We start from the raw sequence: 20824 nt of genomic DNA, 5'->3' as shown, positions 1-20824 counted from the left end.
ATTTTAAAAGTACATGGATTGAGTCTAATGGATAGTTTTTTATCTCCAACGGCTAGCAACTGCCTTTAGGATATTTTAAGAACAAATAGAAGAGACAAAAAAAAGAGAAAAATAAAGAAAAAAATCCAAGTGCATTAAGTAAGCATTCAAGAAAGAGTTTTAAGCTTCCAATTGAAGGAAAAACGGATAGTTTAAAGCATGTATTTTTAAAATTTTATAGTAGAATAATAAAAGATTAAACACTTTAATCTTCTAAACATGTCTTAAATCAGATCTAAACTATCATTAAAGATCTATAACATAAAAAATTTATATATAAAATATGATATAAAATAGAAAACTATATCGATCACATCGATGTCCTAAATCTGATCTAACTTTAGATCATATTGGTTGAGTTTAGAACTCATCACCTTTTCATGGATCGATGATCTTTGTTACTGATAGATATGATACGAACCTCTCACTGATGCTGAGCAGTTGCACAGATCATCCGGCCTCTACAGATTGTCCACTCGAAGTCCTGATCGGATCTTCCTTTGCGGGAGTGCTAGCTCATGTCGAAGGCTCTGGATGGCTGATCCAAGCTCTTTTCTTTGGATCTTCTGAACTTCTTTAGATCAAAAGATAAAGCTTTATGAGAAGGTGATGGTGTGGAAGATTGGACAAGACTCACTCTTGTATTTTCTTCTCACAAAATCTAGAGTTGAAACTCTAGAACCCACAGCTCATGCCCGAGAGGAAAAACACTTCCTCTATTTCTCACACACGGAAGCCCAACCCACTCTCAACTTTTGACATCCCCACTCTCAAATTCTCACATCAAAAATCACTCTTAATCTCACACAAAACTGATTTCCTTTTAAGGTTGGCATCCCATAGAGGATAAGGATAAGAAAGAGGTAGTTTCGGCTCAAATTTAAACATTGGTTGATCTTTATCATCAATTCAAATCAAATTTGAATTAAATTTTGAATCAAACTTTATCCTCATCTTATAAACTTAGAGAAAAGTAAATCAATATCAGAATAATATAAAAAATCTCATACAAAAATATTTTATGCATGGAGAAAGGTGGTGGCGTGAAGAGAAGAGTCTGACTCAATTTGGACTTTAGGTTTTCATTCAAATTCAAATCCATTTGAACTCAAATTTCAATCAATCAATTTCTAATTTAAAAGAAATCAGATAAAGATGTGAAAATCTTTTTGAATATAAAAAATCATATAAAAATATTTTTCACATGAAGAATAAGAGGGCGCAGAGAAAGGAGGTGCAAGAGATTCGAATTCAAATTATTTTCTCATCCAATTAGATTCTTAACCCAACCAAATTAGGTTAAACCCAATTGAACTACTAAACTTAATTTAATTAGATAACAAATAGTTTTAATTAAATTTTAATCAAATTAAAAATTAATCGAGCTCAAGTTCTGATCATATCAGGAATCGAACACCCTTAGCTGTTAGGTCATCTTATAATCTAATCGGATCAAACCAAATTGAATCCAATTCAATTGGATTTGATCCAAAACTCAATACTCAATCAAATTGAGTTAATTAGCAATCTAATTACTAATCAATCCTCTTACAATTCACCAATAATTAGTGAATTGATTTATTGTAACTTTTGCATAGGGTTAATCAATCGAATTGACTATTTTACCCTAAAATGATTCTTAATCATTGATCAGCCATATGATCAGTCAAAAATTTTTTTTGAGTGTGACCATATAGGTTCAAACCTAAGTTGATAGTATAAGAATAATCTTCTTATACCAATTAAGGTGACCATCTAGCAATGATATCCGACGTCCAGATAGGTCGAAAGATTGTAAAGCATCATTCAAGAACCTATTGGCATATGGTTATCATGTAATTCATCCCTTTGACCCAAATGCTCAAGGTAACCTAAGATTTAACTATCAGTCCTGATATGGTCATCTACATTATATTTTAATTTTTAAAATCCATCACATGGATTATCCTGATCAAGATTTTACTGAATTGAAACACACTGATGCATTAACTCCTACTTAATTAGAGGGGCCAATTCCATCTTGACTCACACACCGACTTCGCAAGTACTTAACTGTGCACAGAAATCTTTCATCACTGAATTAAAAATTTAAGTAGTCCAGTACCAAAGCATAGTGAGTTACCTGCAAGTCACTGTGGTGATCTCAGGTCAGAGGGACACTTATACCCATATCCTTCGCGAGCTACTCTTGACAGTAGAGTGCTCAGCAATTGATCACATTCAGTGAGATATACTCCTACGTCTCACTTGCATGCCATGCCAGTATCTCCACACTCCTTGGTTAAGAGGATAACCAATGTATATGACACACAACGATCTATACTTGATATAGCTATCATCCTAATAATAGTATATCATTTGATCGTGAACTTAAGGTTTAAAGACTAAATGATATATCCTCCTATATCGAATCAAATAGTCTTAAGAACTTCATCACATAATAGGAGCTCAAAATAAGATATACACAGTGATAAAAAAATTAAATAATATTTATTAATTTAATAATTCATATACAATTATAACAATAAGCTCAACTATCAACAGGTTGACGATTGACTTTGGGACATAATTTCCAACAACTCCCACTTGGACTAAAGCCAATTGGCACAGTATCATATACCCATCTTTGATTGTAGTCTTCGAACTCTTTGACATTGAGGGCTTTAGTAAATGAGTCGATCAGGTTCTCCTTTCTTTCAATCTTCTGAAACTCGACATATCCTCGATCCATGATCTCTCAGACCAGGTCGTAGCGACGTAGAATATGCTTGGTCTACTGATGTGACTTTGATTCCTTTACTTGATCATGTTGGATTTTGGTCACATAGTAGAAAGTAATTTTTAAAATTTTAAAATCATACAAATTAGTAGCTTTATCAAATAAAACTATCGAGCCAGAATCCAAATCCTAGAATCACCTTACCGATATCGATCAAAGAAAAAACAAAAATGCATAGGGACAGAATTTTATACTTTTACCAAAATAAAAAAGTGGTACATTGGTATTTTTCACAAGATCCCAAGATAGAAGTCCTCTAATAGTGATCCACATGGAAGATGGCCAAGGTCCTTCCCAACCGGTGTGCTGCCGCAGCCTTATCTTCTTAAGAATACTGTCGGTTCGAACTTACATCATGATTGCATCAAAGTCCAGTTGCTTTCTATCTTACCACTAGAACAACACCAAGAAGATGCTCTTCAGATGTTATACAACCTAGAATTTGATTTTTGGCTCCAACACATAAAAAAACCAAATCCTAAGGCACTCAAGCAACACTTGCTGAAAATCTCACCACCCTTATAGCAACTTTTGCCACTCAAAATTCTCTCTTTTTTTTTCTCTCAAAATTTTTCAATTTTTTTTTTTTATTTATCACATCCCTTTTCTTTGATTTCACCTAAAAATTATAGTAAGAAGCTATGTGAGGCATCCCCTATAAATAGGAGACTTGGGGACGTCTCATGGGATGAAGGGGCGCCAACCTTTGGTGCTCCAACTTCCCACACGTCAAATAAATTCACTGAGTAAATTTTTGATGATCCAATAACCTAGAGTAGAAGGACTCTTAGTCCTCTATATGTCATAAAAAAATCAATAAATTTTGGTGACAAAACATAGGATTTCTGATCAGAAATTTAAGGCAATGCATGTTAGTTAAGAGCCTTCTTTAAGAAGGACTCTTTACTTCACACGCTAAAATAAGGGGGGTGGCATTTATTTTTGTGTATGGATTCTGGTGGGTGCAGAGGACTCCTTCACTTGAAATTGGTCCATGTTGGATAAGGATCTAATCCAAATTGACCCAATCCCATTAAGTCAAAGCCAACTGGTTTAGGTTAGCTCAAACAATTTGATCTAAACTAATTTGGGAACTTGGGTTAATACAATATGCTAGCATATCAAATTAACATATAAAATTTATATTAAACTCTAATTAGATCATACCAAGATCAAATCCTAAAGTGTGTGACCCATTGGGTTTCAAATCTAGCCAACAGTGGACCCAGACTTTCGACGTAACCATAATCTGATGAGATTAGGTCATCCGAAGAGTCCCAATCAACTTGGACTCTTTCAAATTGATTTCAGAATCAAATTCTGTCAATTCTGATGATTCCATAAGTCAAGATTAATGTCTAACAATATGTCATGATGATCTAAAAGATTTAAAATTTTGATAAAAAAATTATCAAAATATCCTTCAGTGGTAAGTTTCTGTATAATTCAATCCTTCAGTCAAACAACATCTCAAATGAGCTGTGAGTATGAAAATATGTCAAACTTAATCACTTATCATTATGTATCTCGATCAGAAGGTGATGATTCAATTGATGATACATTAGAAATCTTTTTCTAATTATCATCCTGCTTTGGCCAAAGACTTCCGAATCAACGACCTATAAGATCACATAGGATGTTCGCTCCCCTTATTAGGAGCGACTGATCTCTTATTGATCACTCATAATCTCTAGGCACTCTTCACCATATCCAGAATATTCCACACAAGGATCAGAGAACCAAGTTAGGTAGTGAACCAAAATATGGATCCAAGTACACAAGGTACCATGGTGACCTCAGGTCTAAGGATCACATACACAACTCCCACTAGAGAATTATCAGTTGACATGTAAATAAAACTCTATCTAATATTCTCTCATAGGTCAATTCAATGAACTAATTTGCTAATGAGCACCCATATCCTTGTATTAGTATCCCCACATAAGTAGTTGTGAGATCAACCATCCTCATTTCTGAGCATACATAGGACATACCAGTCTTACCGGTATCATTGATCTCCGATTCAATGTACCAACGACTAAAAATATTTTAGGTTAGGGCTACCAAGAAATTAGGTCTCACTGGCATGATCTCATCATGGCCCTAAAACTATTATCCAGACCTATGGGGTTCATTATAATCTTAAAATAAATAAGATGCAGTATATAATGAATCAAAAATATCTTATTTTATTAATAATAAATATCAATTACATGAGTCTGAAAGATAAATTACAATAAACACCCTATCGCATCCCATATGCGATTAGCTTGTAGGGCATTATTTTTTCAATCTCCCACTTGCACTTAAAGCCAATTAACCCTATACTTGATACCCATGCTATCAAGATGGTGGTCAAACTGCTGTATTGATAAGGCCTTAATAAATGGGTCCGCTATATTGTTCTTGGGATCAACTCGCTCCATGATCACATCGCATCTTTTGATAATTTTTCGAACAAGATGGAATCATCTTTGGATGTGCTTGAATTTATGATAAGAACTTGGTTCTTTGGCTTGAGTAACTACCCCAGTATTATCACAATAAAAGGGCACTAGTTGTTCAATTTTTGAAATCATACTCAATTCTGTGATAAATTTTTTCATCCAGATGGCCTCCTTAGCAGCCTCACTTGCAGTAATATACTTAGCCTCAGTGATCAAGTCAGCAACCGTTTGTTGTTTGAAACTTTTTCAACTTACTGCACCACCATGCAGAGTGAACACATACCTAGATATAGATTTGCTATTATCCGGATCAGATTGGAAACTAGAATCGGTATAACCTTCTAGTTTTAAATCAGATCCACCATATTGTTAGACATGTGCCCTAGATGCCAGATTGGCTGACACATTTCTGTACCAATGTAAGGGCAAATTTATAATTTTGACTATAAATGAATAAAAGGGTTATTCAACTATCACATTGTGTACATTATGTCTGTGATACATCCTCTGAGTTAGTAGGAATGTTAATTCACATTTTTAAGAGTTGAAAATTTAAGGCATGAATTTATATAACTAACTCATAAACAGCTCCTGACCATAGGATCATCACGAGGATGGTGATCGATCCAGAAGGTTGGTGTACGATCACTTTCTTAGGGTAGATGAGTCTTGAGTCTACAGTATGGAGACACCAGAGCGAGAGTATAGATATTCATTGAGAACGAGAGTACTGAGCATGACCACCTCGAGCAGTCATAAAGAAATCTACCTTCTCGTCGATGACTAGCTCGATGCTGCAGCTGTGTGTCTAGTTCTTTGACCTGAGGTACATTGATAGTTCACCTTGAGTGTGTTATAGTTTGACTATACCATAACTCGATCTCCTAGCCATTCAGAACCCTGAGGTGTATGTTGGCTGTAGCATATTCATTGTAGGAACCAGATTGCACCAAGATGGGATCTATCAACCTCGATAGATGAGAGGAGTAGTCCTATGATGATCGAAAGATCGAGTTCTTAAGCCCATGGCTATGGCAGAGTAAAATAATGGAAAAGAGTTTTTTATTGAGGATTCACATCAGACTCGGATCGATCAATTGATTCATATGACTGATGTTGGGTTTGACGAGTTCACCTTAATCCTAATTCAGTCTGGACTCATGATAGAGGAACTCAATCACACAGGTAGCTGCACCGAGAAGTTTGTCTTTATTTCTAATGGGTTGCCACCATATACTGCTAGGTGTCACTGATAAATTTTGGGAGTAATTAAAAAGATATTGATGATCGATCATTCTAAATTGTCTGAATCAGAAGAGTTCTGGTCCATCGAAAAGAGTTTCGATGATGTCGATGATGAGATCATGACATATCTCATTACCATACGAAAATGAACCTAACTGGATCACACAAACAAGAGTTAGGGTCTGGATGTCATCAATTGAGCTAGCCCAGTTTGATTGATTTGGATTAGATCCAATTAGGTTCAAGAAAATCGTACTAGCACATGATTGAGCCTAACTTTCTCCTTGTGTAATCTTTTCTATCTCGATTGAGCCAAATATGATTTGACTCACCCAGAGAACCTTGAGAAGGTTTCTCTCAGTCTGACTAGAGCCAGTCCAGCTCAGAAAAGTCTTATCTTAATTCATGAGATAAATTTAAGATAACACCTGCTAATTTCTGTCACCTGCCATTTCCGTTTTAGGACATTGGTCAAACATTGACCCATGGACCTTGGACTGAAGGCCACTTGGCAAGAGGTCATTGGAGAGTTTTTGTGGAGTGTCCACCTACTAATTTTACCCTCAAAGTAGGTGCCATAATCAGATATGGCGTGCACCCCAAGTGGATAAGGATAGAGTCCCATGAGATGAGGACTCTATGCCTTGATCGACTCAAACTGTTGGGCGCCATCTCACTGTGTTTATCCAGTGTTGGCACCAACAGTAGGAGGATTTGGTAGGGTTCTTATCTGATATGATCAGATGACATCACTCCATCAATTAAATTTTTTTTAGAATTAATTAGAATTTTTTGATTGGTCGAATGATGTGGCACTGCATGGCACAGCAGGGTCTATTTAAACCCTATCTGCGCCTAGGGTTTAGAGAATCTGCTCAATATCCAGAAAAAAATATGAAACCCCTCCACTTTTCTATGCCCCCTCTGCTCCTCTCCCTCCCCTCTTCATGTCCAAGAGATTGGGCATCCATCTGGTGCTTGTCCAAGGTGTGGTAGCTCCCTGATCAGAAGGCTGTAGAGATTTATCGAGAAGCTGCTACTCCAACTTCAGAAGATCCTTTGAAGATCTTGCAGATCAGATCTAGATCTGATTTTTAGAAAAAATATTCATGAGGAGAAGGCAATCTAGATCCTACTTGAGTGGATACCGGTAGAGGCCAGACGACTGCATGGCTATTTTAGAATCTCGGGCGTTGCTGCGATCATCTACAGGGTAATCTAGTTACCCTAGAGGTATTCCTCTAATCCTCAAGTTTTAAATTTAATTTTAGATTAAATATTAGATAATAAGAATCAGATCTAATAGACCTTAGATCTAAAATAAAGTAGGATAATTTTATTTAAAAATATTTCACCCCAGATCTCATTAGATATGAAAAATCCTACAAGGAAAAAGACGATTTTTCCTTCACATATATCAAAAAAATATCTTTAGTCCTTCTCAAGTATTTGAGTATGTTTTTCACAGCTTTCCAATGATCCTCTCTGGAATCAGCCTAAAATCTGCTTACAATGCCCAAGGCATAAGCCACATTAGGCCTGGTACATAACATAGCATACATTATCGATCCTACAGCCAAAGCATAAGGAATAGAACTCATTCTATTTCTCTCTTCAGGTGTCTTAGGATACATCTTCTTAGAGAGTTGTATGCAATGACCTATAGGCAAGTACCCTCTTTTACTTCCCTCCATGTTGAACCTCTTCAACACCAAGTCAATGTACCTAGACTGGGATAAGCCAAGCATCCTTTTGATCTATCTCTATAGATCTTTGTTGGATATAAAATACCCCCCAGCCAAAGTTCGTGTCAGGAGTGACCCTCCCGGGATTCTACCGATGTCCGACCTTCGGCGACATCTCTCCGAACCCCTCCGACGGTCGAGCCTCTGCAACGTTCCCAAGTTCTATCGATGGATAAACCCCTACCAGTGTCGATCGGATTCTCCGTGACGGACGGACTCCATCCAAGTTTCTACGATGGTCGACCACCTTCTAGACTTCGTCCGGGCTCCTACGGGAGTCGGACTTCTTCCCTGAACTCCGACTGCAGGTAGACTTCGTCCAAGCTCCTACGGGAGCCGGACTTTGTCTCCGAACTCTGACTGAAGGTAGACTTCGTCTGAGCTCCTACAGGAGCCGGACTTCCGCCCTGAACTCCTGTTGCAGGTAGACCTCATCCGAACTCCATCAAGGGCCGGACTCCAAGCTTCTACTGCAAGCGATCTACTCCGAGCTTCTGCTACAAGAGATCTACTCCGAGCTTCTGCTACAAGCGGTCTACTTTAAATTTTTACTACAAGCGGTCCGTGCCGGATTTTCACTGTAAGCCTTCACCCGAGCTTCCATTATGGATGAATTTCTTTCAGATTTCTATTGCAGGCAGGCTTCGACTGAGCTTCCTCGACAAATGATCCCCATCCGGGCTTCTACGGAGATCGGACTCCGACCGAACTTCTGTAGCGGACAGATTTCAGACGAACTCCTACAACACACGGACTCCAGCAGCTGGACCCCTCCAATGGATGAACCTCTCCAGTGCCATCCGACATCCACTGCCGGTCGACCCGCTGTCGAATTCTGCGTGAAACCGAACTTCATCTACGGAAAGCCTCTAACTGAGCTCCTACAGCAAATGGCCCTCGCCTGCAGTATTAACGCCCAAGGCACCCAACAGTAGAAGGCTCGCCAGCAACATCCGAGCTCCTCTCAGATGGATAGCTACCTCTCTCCGCCAGACACCTCAACCGAGCTTCGGCCGACAGGCCTGGACTCCCTGGCAGGCTACAGTAATGGCCACGACTCTGCTCCACTTTCTGTGATGGATTCCGTATGACTCCACCACTCTCTGGCAAGTTGCGACAACGGACACTACTCCACTTCCCGCAACAGGCTCCACGTGGCAGGCCACGATGATGGCCACGACTCCACTCCACTACTCTTCATAACAAACTCCTCCTGGACCCGAACGGCCCACTACCAGGTGGTTACAAACGTCGCTATTAGTCTGTTGCACCCTCTGCCTATAAAAGGAGACCCCAGATACGTTATTCTCTAAGCTCTAATTTCTATCTCGAAACTCTGCTAAAATTTTCGTTCGAGCACTCCATTTTTGTTGAGGCAGAGAACTGACTTGAGCATCGGAGGGTCTTGCTGGAGCACCCCCAACTCTGGTTTAGACTTTCTTTGCAGGTCCCGGTGGCAACCGCGACTCCCTCGACTCCAGCTTCTCCGACGCTGGCGGATTTTTGCACCAACAGGATTGGCGCTAGAGGAAGGGCTGTGTCTTCGCAGTACCCTTGTTCTTAAAGGAGCGCTCAATGGGACCGCCTCCGGTCATCTTCTCCGACATCTTCTCCTCCAGTTTTCTATCTGATCTCCACCTGATGCCTCCCTGAAAGGCATCCTCCAGGCGGTCAACGACCTCCATAGCCAGATCTCAGCGAGCTCCGCAAGCCCCAGTCCCATCTCTGATTTCCCTGGCTCCTCTTCCTCCGACGATAGCAGTCGGCATGGAGCAGCCTGATGATCGGCCTCCGATCGATTTCACCAACACCATCTCGGGAGAATCTCAACAGGGAACAATCGGTGTATTGACCGGACCTCCCAAGCGACAAAGGATTGAGGAATCCATAACCTTTACTGAGAAAGATGCTCGGGGAGTTCAATTCCCTCATAACGATGCGGTTGTAGTTTCTTTAAATATAGCTAATTACAATGTGCACCGCATTCTTGTCGACAATGAAAGTTCGACCGACATTTTGTTCTACGATGCCTTCTCAAAAATGTCCATCCTTGACGGTCGTTTGGGGCCGATTAGCTCCCCTCTGGTAGGGTTTACCGACGATGCTATCCCGGTGGAGGGGGTAATAACTTTGACTGTAGATGCGGGTTGATATCCAAGACAGTCCAGGGCTTTGGTGGATTTTCTGGTGGTGAAGGCACCGTTAGCCTACAACGCAATCCTCGACCGACCTGGCCTCAACGCCCTCCGGGCCGTGGTGTCGACCTACCATCTGAAATTGAAATTTTCTAATAACCAGGAGGTCGGAGAAGTCAAGGGAGACCAAGCCCTGACCAGACACTGCTACAGCATAGCCTTGCAAAGAAGTGACCAATCTGACCTCTATCCGGTCAATGGATTGGATGCCCGCGACGATCTCACTGAGGAAAGGGGTGGGCCAATCGAAGATCTGGTTTCGATCCCTTTGAATGATGGGAATACAGAGCATGTGGTGAAGATCGGCTCCAACTTGGAAGAAGAGGTGCGGATGCAGCTCATTGATTTCCTATGAAAGAATGCTGATGTTTTCGCTTGGGTTCCAATGGATATGTCGGGGATTGACGCAGAGGTCATGGAACATCGTCTGGCCATTGATCCAAAGCACCGACCAATGAAAGAAAAAATCTGAGGTCATGCATCGAAAAGGCAAAAAGCGATAGTCGAGGAAGTGGATAAACTCTTGAAAGCCAGATTCATTAGAGAAGTCAATTATCCTGACTAGATTTCCAATGTTGTCCTAGTCAAAAAGGCAAATGGCAAGTGGAGGATGTGTATAGACTTCAAAAAGCTGAATAAAGTCTGCCCAAAGGACAGCTACCCTCTACGATCAACTGGTGGATGCAACCTCGGGCCATGAGCTTCTCACCTTTATGGATGCATTCTCTGGCTATAATCAAATCAGAATGGTGCCAGAAGATGATGAAAAGACTGCTTTCATTACTAACCATGGTCTTTACTGTTACAGGGTCATGCCTTTCGGCCTCAAAAATGCAGGTGCGACCTATCAGCGGCTGGTGAACAAAATCTTCAAGGAGCAGATCGGCCGCAACATGGAGGTCTACGTGGATGACATGCTCGTGAAAAGCAAATCTTCAATGAACCACATCGCCGACCTCGAGGAGACCTTCGGCGCCCTTCAAAAATATAAGATGAAGCTGAACCCGACTAAGTGTGCTTTCGGAGTGACCTCGGAGAAGTTCTTGGGCTTCATGGTATCGGGGCGCGGGATTGAAGCCAATTCGGAAAAAATTTGTGCCATCCAGGAGATGGCCACCCCGAAGTCGATAAAAGAGGTTCAGCGCCTTACAGAGAGGGTGGCAGTCTTGAATCGCTTCGTTGCGAGGTCGGTCGAACGGTGCTTACCTTTCTTCCAAACCCTCAAGCAGCCGAAGAACTTCTGTTGGACCACTGAGTGTCAACAGGCATTTGAAGAACTAAGGAGCTACCTCGACTTGCCTCCGCTATTGGCGAAGCCCGAGCCCGGGGAGGAGTTGTTCTTGTACCTGGCGGTCTCCCCTATGGCCCTCACAGCAGTTCTTGTCAAGGAAGAAGCAAAAATTCAACGGTCGATCTACTACATCAGTCGCGCGTTGAGAAACGCCAAAACCAGGTATACTAAATTAGAGAAACTAACTTACGCCCTGTTGATTGCAGCCCGGAGGCTCCGACCTTACTTTCAAGGGCACACCGTAACGTTGCTCACCGACTAGCCGATTAAGGCGATTTTGCACCGGGCGGATGCTTCCGGGAGGATAGCGAAATGGGCGATCGAGCTCACAGAATTCGACATCAACTATCAACCTAGGTCGATAGTAAAAGCTTAGATATTGGTAGATTTTATAGTAGAATGCACTATCTCGGAGCAGGCCAAACCTGAACAAGGTGAAGTTGATGGCCGGAAGTCTTGACTGAACTCCTCTGAAGAAGAAACAGACCCCCCTGATTGCTTTTGGGCCCTCTATGTGGATGGATCCTCCAACATGTCGGGCACAGGCACGGGCCTGATTTTGATCAATCCAGAGGGGATCGTCACGGAGTACGTGCTGCACTTCGAATTTTCCGCAACGAATAATGGAGCGAAATACGAAGCTCTGATCGCAGGATTGAGGATCGCCAAAGAATTAGGAGTAGATCGGCTCCAAGTTTACAGCGACTCCCAATTGGTAGTGGGACAAGTCAGCGGAAACTACGAAGCATGGGAGGACAGCATGGCTAAATATCTTGAAAAGGTAAAGGAGCTCGTCCCCACCTTTAGTAGCTTCAACGTCAGGCAGATTCCAAGAACAAAAAATATCAGGGCCGATCTTCTCTCCAAGTTGGCTACACTGGCTCCGGCTGAATTGCCCAAGGGTGTTCTCTTTGAAGTTCTGAAGTGCCCAAGTGTGGAAGAATCGCGGCCCGTGATAGAAATTGGCCATGAACCCAGTTGGATCGACCCACTGATGGCGTATCTCAGAGACGGGGTTCTCCTTCATGATGCAAAAGAGGCTCGGAAGCTCAAAAATCAAGCCTCCCGATACATCCTTTATGAGGACAAGTTGTACAAGAGATCATACTCTTTGCCCCTTTTAAAATGTCTCCGGCCTTTGGAAGCTGACTACGCCTTGTGGGAGGTGCATGAAGTAATCTACGGAAGCCATCTGGGGGCTAGATCCTTATCCCACAAGTTGCTCCACCAAGGGTATTACTGGCCGACAATGTATCGTGACTCCATTGAATACGTCAGAAAGTGTGACCGATGTCAGAGATATGCCAACATCCAGAGACAGCCCACCTCCGAGCTTACACCCTTGAATGCCCCATAGCCGTTTGCACAATGGGGAATGGATATCCTTGGACCCTTTCCTGTGGCATCGGGGCAGAGGAAGTTCTTCCTGGTAGCAATTGACTATTTCACCAAGTGGGTTGAAGCCGAACCACTAGCGAAAATCACAGAAGCTAAAGTGCAAGACTTCGTCTGGAAGTCAATCGTTTGCAGGTTCAGCCTGTCGAGAACCCTAATTACTGATAATGGGTGGCAATTTGTGGGAGCGAGATTCATCAAATTTTATGAAGACCTAAACATCTCCCATAACTTCACATCGGTAGCCCATCCTCAGGCCAACGGTGAGGCCGAAGTGACCAATAGAACTCTACTGCAAGGAATCAAGACAAGGCTCGAAAAAGCGAAAGAGAACTTGGGCAGACGAACTTTATCATGTGTTGTGGGCATACCGAACTACCCAAAGATTGCCCACGGGGGAGACCCCCTTCGCTCTAGCCTTCGAAATGGAGGCTGTTATCCCAATTGAGCTCAAACTCCCATCGGCACAAGTCGTGGCATTCAACGAACATCACAATTTGCAAGGTCTTAAAGCCAACCTTGAGTTGTTAGAAGAAAAGCGGGAGGTAGCTCAAGTCCGGATGGCAGCCTACAGATAGAAAGTCGCCCGCTATTATAACTCCCGGGTAAAAAACAAAGTCTTTAGAGCAGGAGACCTAGTGCTTCGACGAGCCGCTGTCTCGCAACCTCAGGATCGAGAGAAGCTTGCCCCAAATTGGGAAGACCCGTACGTAGTCAAGGAGGTAGTCCGGCCCGAAACTTACTACCTCAAGGAGCTCGGAGGAGCAGACCTCCCGCGACCATGGAGCTCGAAAAATTTACGAATGTATTACCGATAACTTTACTTTAAATAAAAGTTTTATGTCCACATGTCTTCTCTCTTGGCACGAGCCTATATCTACAGGACAATCGAAATAAATCGTGTCGAGAGCAGGAGGAGAATCTCGTCTTGACACAATCGAAGGCCCGGTCCTCCTTAGATCGGATGGGGGGAGAGGCCCTGCAACGCCCATATGTGCGCTCACAGTCCTGTTAGGGATAGGAGGAGAACCTCGCCCTAATAGGGGCAAAGTCGAAGGTCCGGTTACACTTAGACCAGATGGGGGGAGAGGCCCTGCAACGCCCATATGTGCCCCCACAGCTCTGTTAAGGACAGGAGGAGAACCTCACCCTAACAGGAGCAAAGTCGAAGGTCCGGTTACCCTTAGATCGGATGGAGGGAGAGGCCCTACAACGCCCATATGTGCCCTCATTGCCCTGTTAGGGACAGGAGGAGAACCTCGCCCTAACATGAGCAAAGTCGAAGACCCGATTACTCTTAGACCAGATGGGGGGAGAGGCCCTGTAATGCCCATATGTGCCCCCACAGCCCTGTTAGGAACAGGGAAAAACTTCATCCTAACCTGAGCTGAAATCGACTGTATCAGAAATAGGGGAAGAATCTTGTCCTGACACCAATTAAGATCTGGTCATTCAAGACCAGATAAGAAAAAGGGAACCTTCTCAGCGGCCCCTCCACGCTCCCGCAATCCCACTAAGAGCAGAGGGAAAACCCTCACTCGAGAAAAGAAAAAGAAAAAGGGGAGGGGGGTTAAAAAGGAAAGCGACGAATTGCATCAGCGACAAATGGAAAACAAATTACATCAAAGATACAGGGAACCTCATCTCAGCGAGGATTAGGGTTCTTATCAAAATCTTCGATCTCCAAGAGAGCTCTCAACACAGACCAAGGATAAGATGACTTCCTCGGGGCGATGAGAAGCTCAGACCTCCGAGCTCGAACTCTAAAAGGAGTCATCAAACTCGAGTGGTCTCGGACAAATCTGTGGCCATAAATAAAAGGATGGGTCAATGCGACGGTGATCGGGTACCTCCGAACGACATCGATATCAAGCAAGGCAAAAGCCGAAAGAAGCTTGGCAAACGACAATTCAACACGTGAGTAAAAGAGGTAACAGAAAATTCTCTTCTCATGCCATTAACTAAGTATGCATTACAGAGCCTTTGAGGCTGAAGAAGAAAGATGACAAGAAAAGCAAGCCGATGTGGCAACGATCAGGAACCTCCAGACAACATCGGCATCGAACAAAAAAAAAAGGGGGGGAATACAACAATAACAATAGTGAATGAAAGAAGTTCGGCAGGCGACAATTTGATGCAAAGTGCGGACAAGGTAACAAAAATCTCCTTTTCATTCTCGATTAACAAGGTGTATGTTACAAAGCCCTGAGGATCGAAGAAAAAAGAACATTACAACAAGACTTGAAAAGAATACATTAGAGACCGCTTCAAGCTTTCAACTTGTCCTTTCGGTTCCATCCTTCTCAGCAGTATTTCCCAGTGCGTGTGATGAACCCATCGGCTCTCGCCCCCCGCCTCGTTCCGCTCCATTGCCGAAACCCCAACCCTAGGGGGAAAAGGGGGAATAGAATTCAAGGGGCGGCGGCAGCGACGGCAGCTGCAACGACGACCTATATCGGAAAGAACCGAAAGTACCCCGGAGGCCGCAATGACGTCGGAGGCATGCACCACCACCGTATGCTCCCCGACAACCACCATCCTAGGTACTTCGGCGAGGTCGGCATGCGCTACTTCCACCACCCCCGCAGCAAGTTCTACTATCCTACCGTCAGCGTCGATCGCCTCTGGTCCCTCGACCCTGACGGCGTCAAGAAACCCGCCACAGCTTATGACGGCAACTCTACCCCCTTGACCGGTGTCGCCCCGTTCAACTACTTCGAAATTCTCAGGCAGGACGCGCTCACCGGCTGGTTCCGTTATTAAATCCCTGTTGTTGAAGGAATTTTCCCTCGAGCCCCCTTCGAAGCTGTGAGAACCCTCAGTGGCGGTTCGACAGCTGCTGAACTTGCAGGCCACTATTTCCCTCCTCCTACTCCTCTCGATCCGTAGCATCCTTTTGAGATTGACCTCCGGACAGAAGCTCCGGTGGGAGAACTCCTCGAAAGGGCTCAGAAGACTGAAGGTAGCGGGGAGCCGACAGAGATGGCGAAGATTGACGCGAAGAATGCTTAGGGTCGAAAAGGGCGCCGATGGGTGGCTAAACTCCCAAGCAGAAGAAAGGCGTCATCTGGACTCTCAGGCGAAATGAAGTCCCTGGAGGAAAGGGGGGATTTAAATAAGTGATGGGGCCTGGCACAGTTATGGTGGCGGATATCCCTAGGTCAACCAATGCCCACCACGTGTCCCACTCACCATGGCGTAGGGCTGACTGCTAGCGGGACCATTATGGTGTGGCGTTTGGGACTATGCTCCAGCGAGAATTTCGAAAGGACTCTTCGGATCGCCCTAATTGGAAAAAGACTCTAGTGCGCGCCCTTTAAATAACAGGATTTTCGAGGGTGGTCGTGTGCAGGATTTAAGGGAGCAACTTCGACTGTGAAAATTTTTCTGTACTTCCTTCATTCGAAACTCGAACTCGAAAGTAGGGAGACTGGTGTTGGGTATAAAATACCCTCCAGCCGAAGTTCGTGTCAGGAGTGACCCTCTCGGGATTCTACCGACGTCCGACCTTCGACGACATCTCTCCGAACCCCTTCGACGGCCGAGCCTCTGCAACGTTCCCAAGTTCTACCGACGGATAAACCCCTACCAATGTCGACTAGATTCTCCGTGATGGACGGACTCCATCCAAGTTTCTACGGTGGTCGACCACCTTCTAGACTTCATCCGGGCTCCTATAGGAGCCGGACTTCTTCCCCGAACTCCGACTGCAGGTAGACTTCGTCCGAGCTCTTACGAGAGTCGAACTTCATCCCCGAACTCTGACTGAAGGTAGACTTCGTCCGAGCTCCTACGGGAGTCAGACTTCTGCCCTGAACTCTTGTTGCAGGTAGACCTCATCCGAACTCCTACAAGGGTCAGACTCCGAGCTTCTACTGCAAGCGATCTACTCCGAGCTTCTGCTACAAGCGATTTACTCCGAGCTTCTGCTACAAGCGGTCCACTTTAAATTTCTACTACGAATGGTCCGTGTCGGATTTTCACTGTAAGCCTTCACCCGAGCTTCCATTGTGGATGAATTCCTTCCGGATTTCTATTGCAGGCAGGCTTCGATCGAGCTTCCTCAACAAATGATCTCCATCCGGTCTTCTACGAAGATCGAACTCCGACCGAACTTCTGTAGCGAACAGATTCCGGATGAACTCCTACGACACACAGACTCCAGCAGTCGGACCCCTCCAGCGGATGAACCTCTCCAGCGCCATCCGACATCCACTGTCGGTCGACCCGCTGTCAAATTCTGCGTGAAACTGAACTTCATCTACGGAAAGCCTCTAACCGAGCTCCTACAGCAAATGGCCCTCGCCTGCAGTATTAACGCCCAAGGCACCCAACGGTAGAAGGCTCACCAGCAACATCCGAGCTCCTCTCAGATGGATAGCTACCTCTCTCCGCCAGAAACCTCAACCGAGCTTCGGCCGACAGGTCTGGACTCCCTGGCAGGCCATAGTAATGGCCACGACTCTGCTCCAGTTCCTGTGATGGATTCCGCGCGGCTCCACCACTCTCCGGCAAGTTGCAACAACGGACACTGCTCAACTCCCTGCAACAGGCTCCACGTGGCAGGCCACGGTGATGGCCACGACTCCACTCCACTACTCTTCATAACAAACTCCTCCTGGCCCCGAACAGCCCACTATCAGGCAATTACAAACATCGCTATCAGTCTGTTGCACCCTCTTCCTATAAAAAGGGGACCCCAGATATGTTATTCTCTAAGCTCTAATTTCTATCTCGAAACTCTGCTAAAGTTTTCATTCGAGCACTCCATTCTTGTTGAGGCAGAGAACTGACTTGAGCGTCAGAGGGTCTTGTCGGAGCACCTCCAACTCCGGTTTAGACTTTCTTTGCAGGTCCCGACGGCGACCGCAACTCCCTCGACTCCAGCTTCTCCGATGCCGACGGATTTTTGCACCAACAATCTTTATACCAAGTATATAAGATGCCTCACCCAAATCTTTCATGGATAACTTTTGTGATAGCCAAGTCTTGACCGATTACAATATTGGGACATCATTCGCAATAAGTAATATGTCGTTCACATATCAGATCAAAAAGATAATAGCACTCCTACTATTCTTCTTGTATATACAAGGTTCATCCATATTTTTGATGAAGCTAAACGATTTGACTGTCTCATCAAAATAGATGTTCGAGCTCCTCGATGCTTGCTTTAATCCATAAATGGATCTATTCAGCTTGCATACCTGATTTGCTCTCCCACTTGAGACAAATCCATCTGACTGAGTCATATAGACTTCTTCCTTAAGATTTTTATTGAGGAAGACAATCTTGACATCTATTTGTCAGATCTCATAGTCATGGTATGCTGCTATAGCAAGCATTATCCGAATAGACTTGAGCATAGCTACCGATGAAAAGATTTTCTCATAATCAACATCTTGTTTTTACTTTAAATCTTTTGCCACAAGCCTGACCTTATAGGTCTCTACCTGGCCATCTGCTCCAATCTTCTTTTTGAAGATCTATTTGCAGCCTATTGGGGTCACACCCTCAGGTGCATCAACCAAAGTCCATACTTGGTTGAAATACATGGAGTCCATTTCAGATTTCATGGCATTGAGCCACTTGTCAGAGTTATTACTCATGATAGCTTTCGAATAGGTCGTGAGATCATTATTCTCAATAATGTGGGTTGTGTTGTCATTCTCAATGATAAATCCATACCTGAGTGATGCATTACGCACTCTACTCTACTTTTGGAGAGGAGGTATGTGTAGTAGCTATGCCTCAACAATGAGCACATCTGGTTACGAACCATTTGGTGAGTCCTGGATAGATTGTAGATTTTGAACTTCCTTAAGTTCAACAGACCTTCCACTGCCTTTTTCTTGGACAAACTCTTTCTCCAAGAAAATGGCATGCCTACCAACAAACACCTTTCATTGAGTAGGGTTATAGAAGTAGTAACCTATGCTCTTCATGGGATAACCTACGAACTTGTATCTTTCTGATCTAGCATCCAGCTTATGTCCATTAACATTTTTCACATAAGCTGGGCAACTCCAAATCTTAAGATGCTTGAGATTGGATCTTTTCTCTTTTTATATTTTATATAAAGTGCTAGAAACAGATTTTGAAGATACTTTATTTAAGATATACGCTACAGCCTCGAGGGCATATCCCCAAAAGGATATCAGAAGATCCGTGAACACATCATGGATCGCACCATATCTAATAAGGTACGATTCTTCCTCTCCATAATTTTATTTAACTGTGGAGTATAAGGAGGTGTCCATTGAAAGAGTATTTCATTTTATTTCAAATAATCAAGAAACTCACTGAATAAGTATTCTCCTTCTCGATCCGATCGAAGAGTTTTAATACTTTTACCAGTTTATTTTTTGATCATTCTTTGATACTCTTTAAATTTGTCAAAAGCTTCGAATTTATATTTTATTAAATACACATATCCAAATCTAGACCTATCATCAGTAAACATGATGAAGTAAGAGTATCCACCTCTGGCTTGAGTCGATATTGGACCACATATGTCAGTATGTACAAGGTCCAAAATATCACTCGTCCGATCTCCATATCCAGTAAATGGAGTCTTGATCATTTTTTTCATGAGACAAGATTCACAAGTTTCATATGATTTATAATCATAAGGATCAAAAAAATTATCTTTGTATAACTTGTTAATCCTTGACTCATTTATATAGCCAAGTCGACAGTGCCAGAGGTATATGACATTCACATCTTCTCTCTTTCTTTTCTTCATATTATCAATATGAAATATATTATCATTAAGTGAAAGAAATATAAGACCAGTATCAATAAAGTACTTCCATAATATTCGTTAGAAAAATAAATAGAATAACCATTGTTCTTTGCAATTATTTTAAAATCTTATTCCTATAACAATGTTATAGAAATAATATTTCTAACAATATCTGAAATATAATAACAGGTCTTTAGTTTCAAAATTTTGTCAGAAGGTAACTTCAAAATCTTGATTCCTATGGCTTCAACCTGAATGGACTCTCCACTAGTGCCGAATAGCTCGAAGTCACCTTTATTCAAATTTCTTATTTCCTGTAGACCCTGCAATGATTAGCAAAGGTATGAACCACAAGCAGTATCTAATACCCAAGAATCTAAAAATGAAGTACTTAATGATAAATTAGTTTGTATCATATACAAACCATTAGCAATATTTGTTGATTTCACAGTTGCAAGGTACTCCTTGCAATTTTTCTTCCAGTAGTCCTCCTTGCCACATTGATAACAAGTACCTTTGACAGAGACCTTCTTTATCTTCTTCTTAGAGATACTAGCCTTAGGGTTCATTTTTTTTTTAGAACCCTTCTTTGCCTTCTTCTTACTGATCTTATCAACATGAAGGACTTGAGCCTTTTTACCCTTGAAATGGCTCTTTGCTGTTTTTAGCATGTTCAGCAGTTCAGACAAGCTAATGTTTAGTTTATTCATATGATAATTAATAACAAACTGAGAAAAAGAGTCAAAAAGAGACTGCAGGATCAAATTCTGACTCAGTTCACCATCCATGGCAAAATCCAACTATCCTAGATGAGTGATCAAATCAATCATCTTTAGGATATGAGTTTGCACGGAGGTGCCTTCAGTCATGCGAGCACGGAATAACTGCTTTGATATCTCATATCAAGCAATTCGACTTTGTTCTCCGTATAACTCCTTAAAGT

This window comes from Elaeis guineensis, chromosome 12 (assembly GCF_000442705.2).
Source record: "Elaeis guineensis isolate ETL-2024a chromosome 12, EG11, whole genome shotgun sequence".
NCBI classification, from domain to species: domain Eukaryota; kingdom Viridiplantae; phylum Streptophyta; class Magnoliopsida; order Arecales; family Arecaceae; genus Elaeis; species Elaeis guineensis.
Note: the sequence above shows the minus strand (reverse complement) of the source record.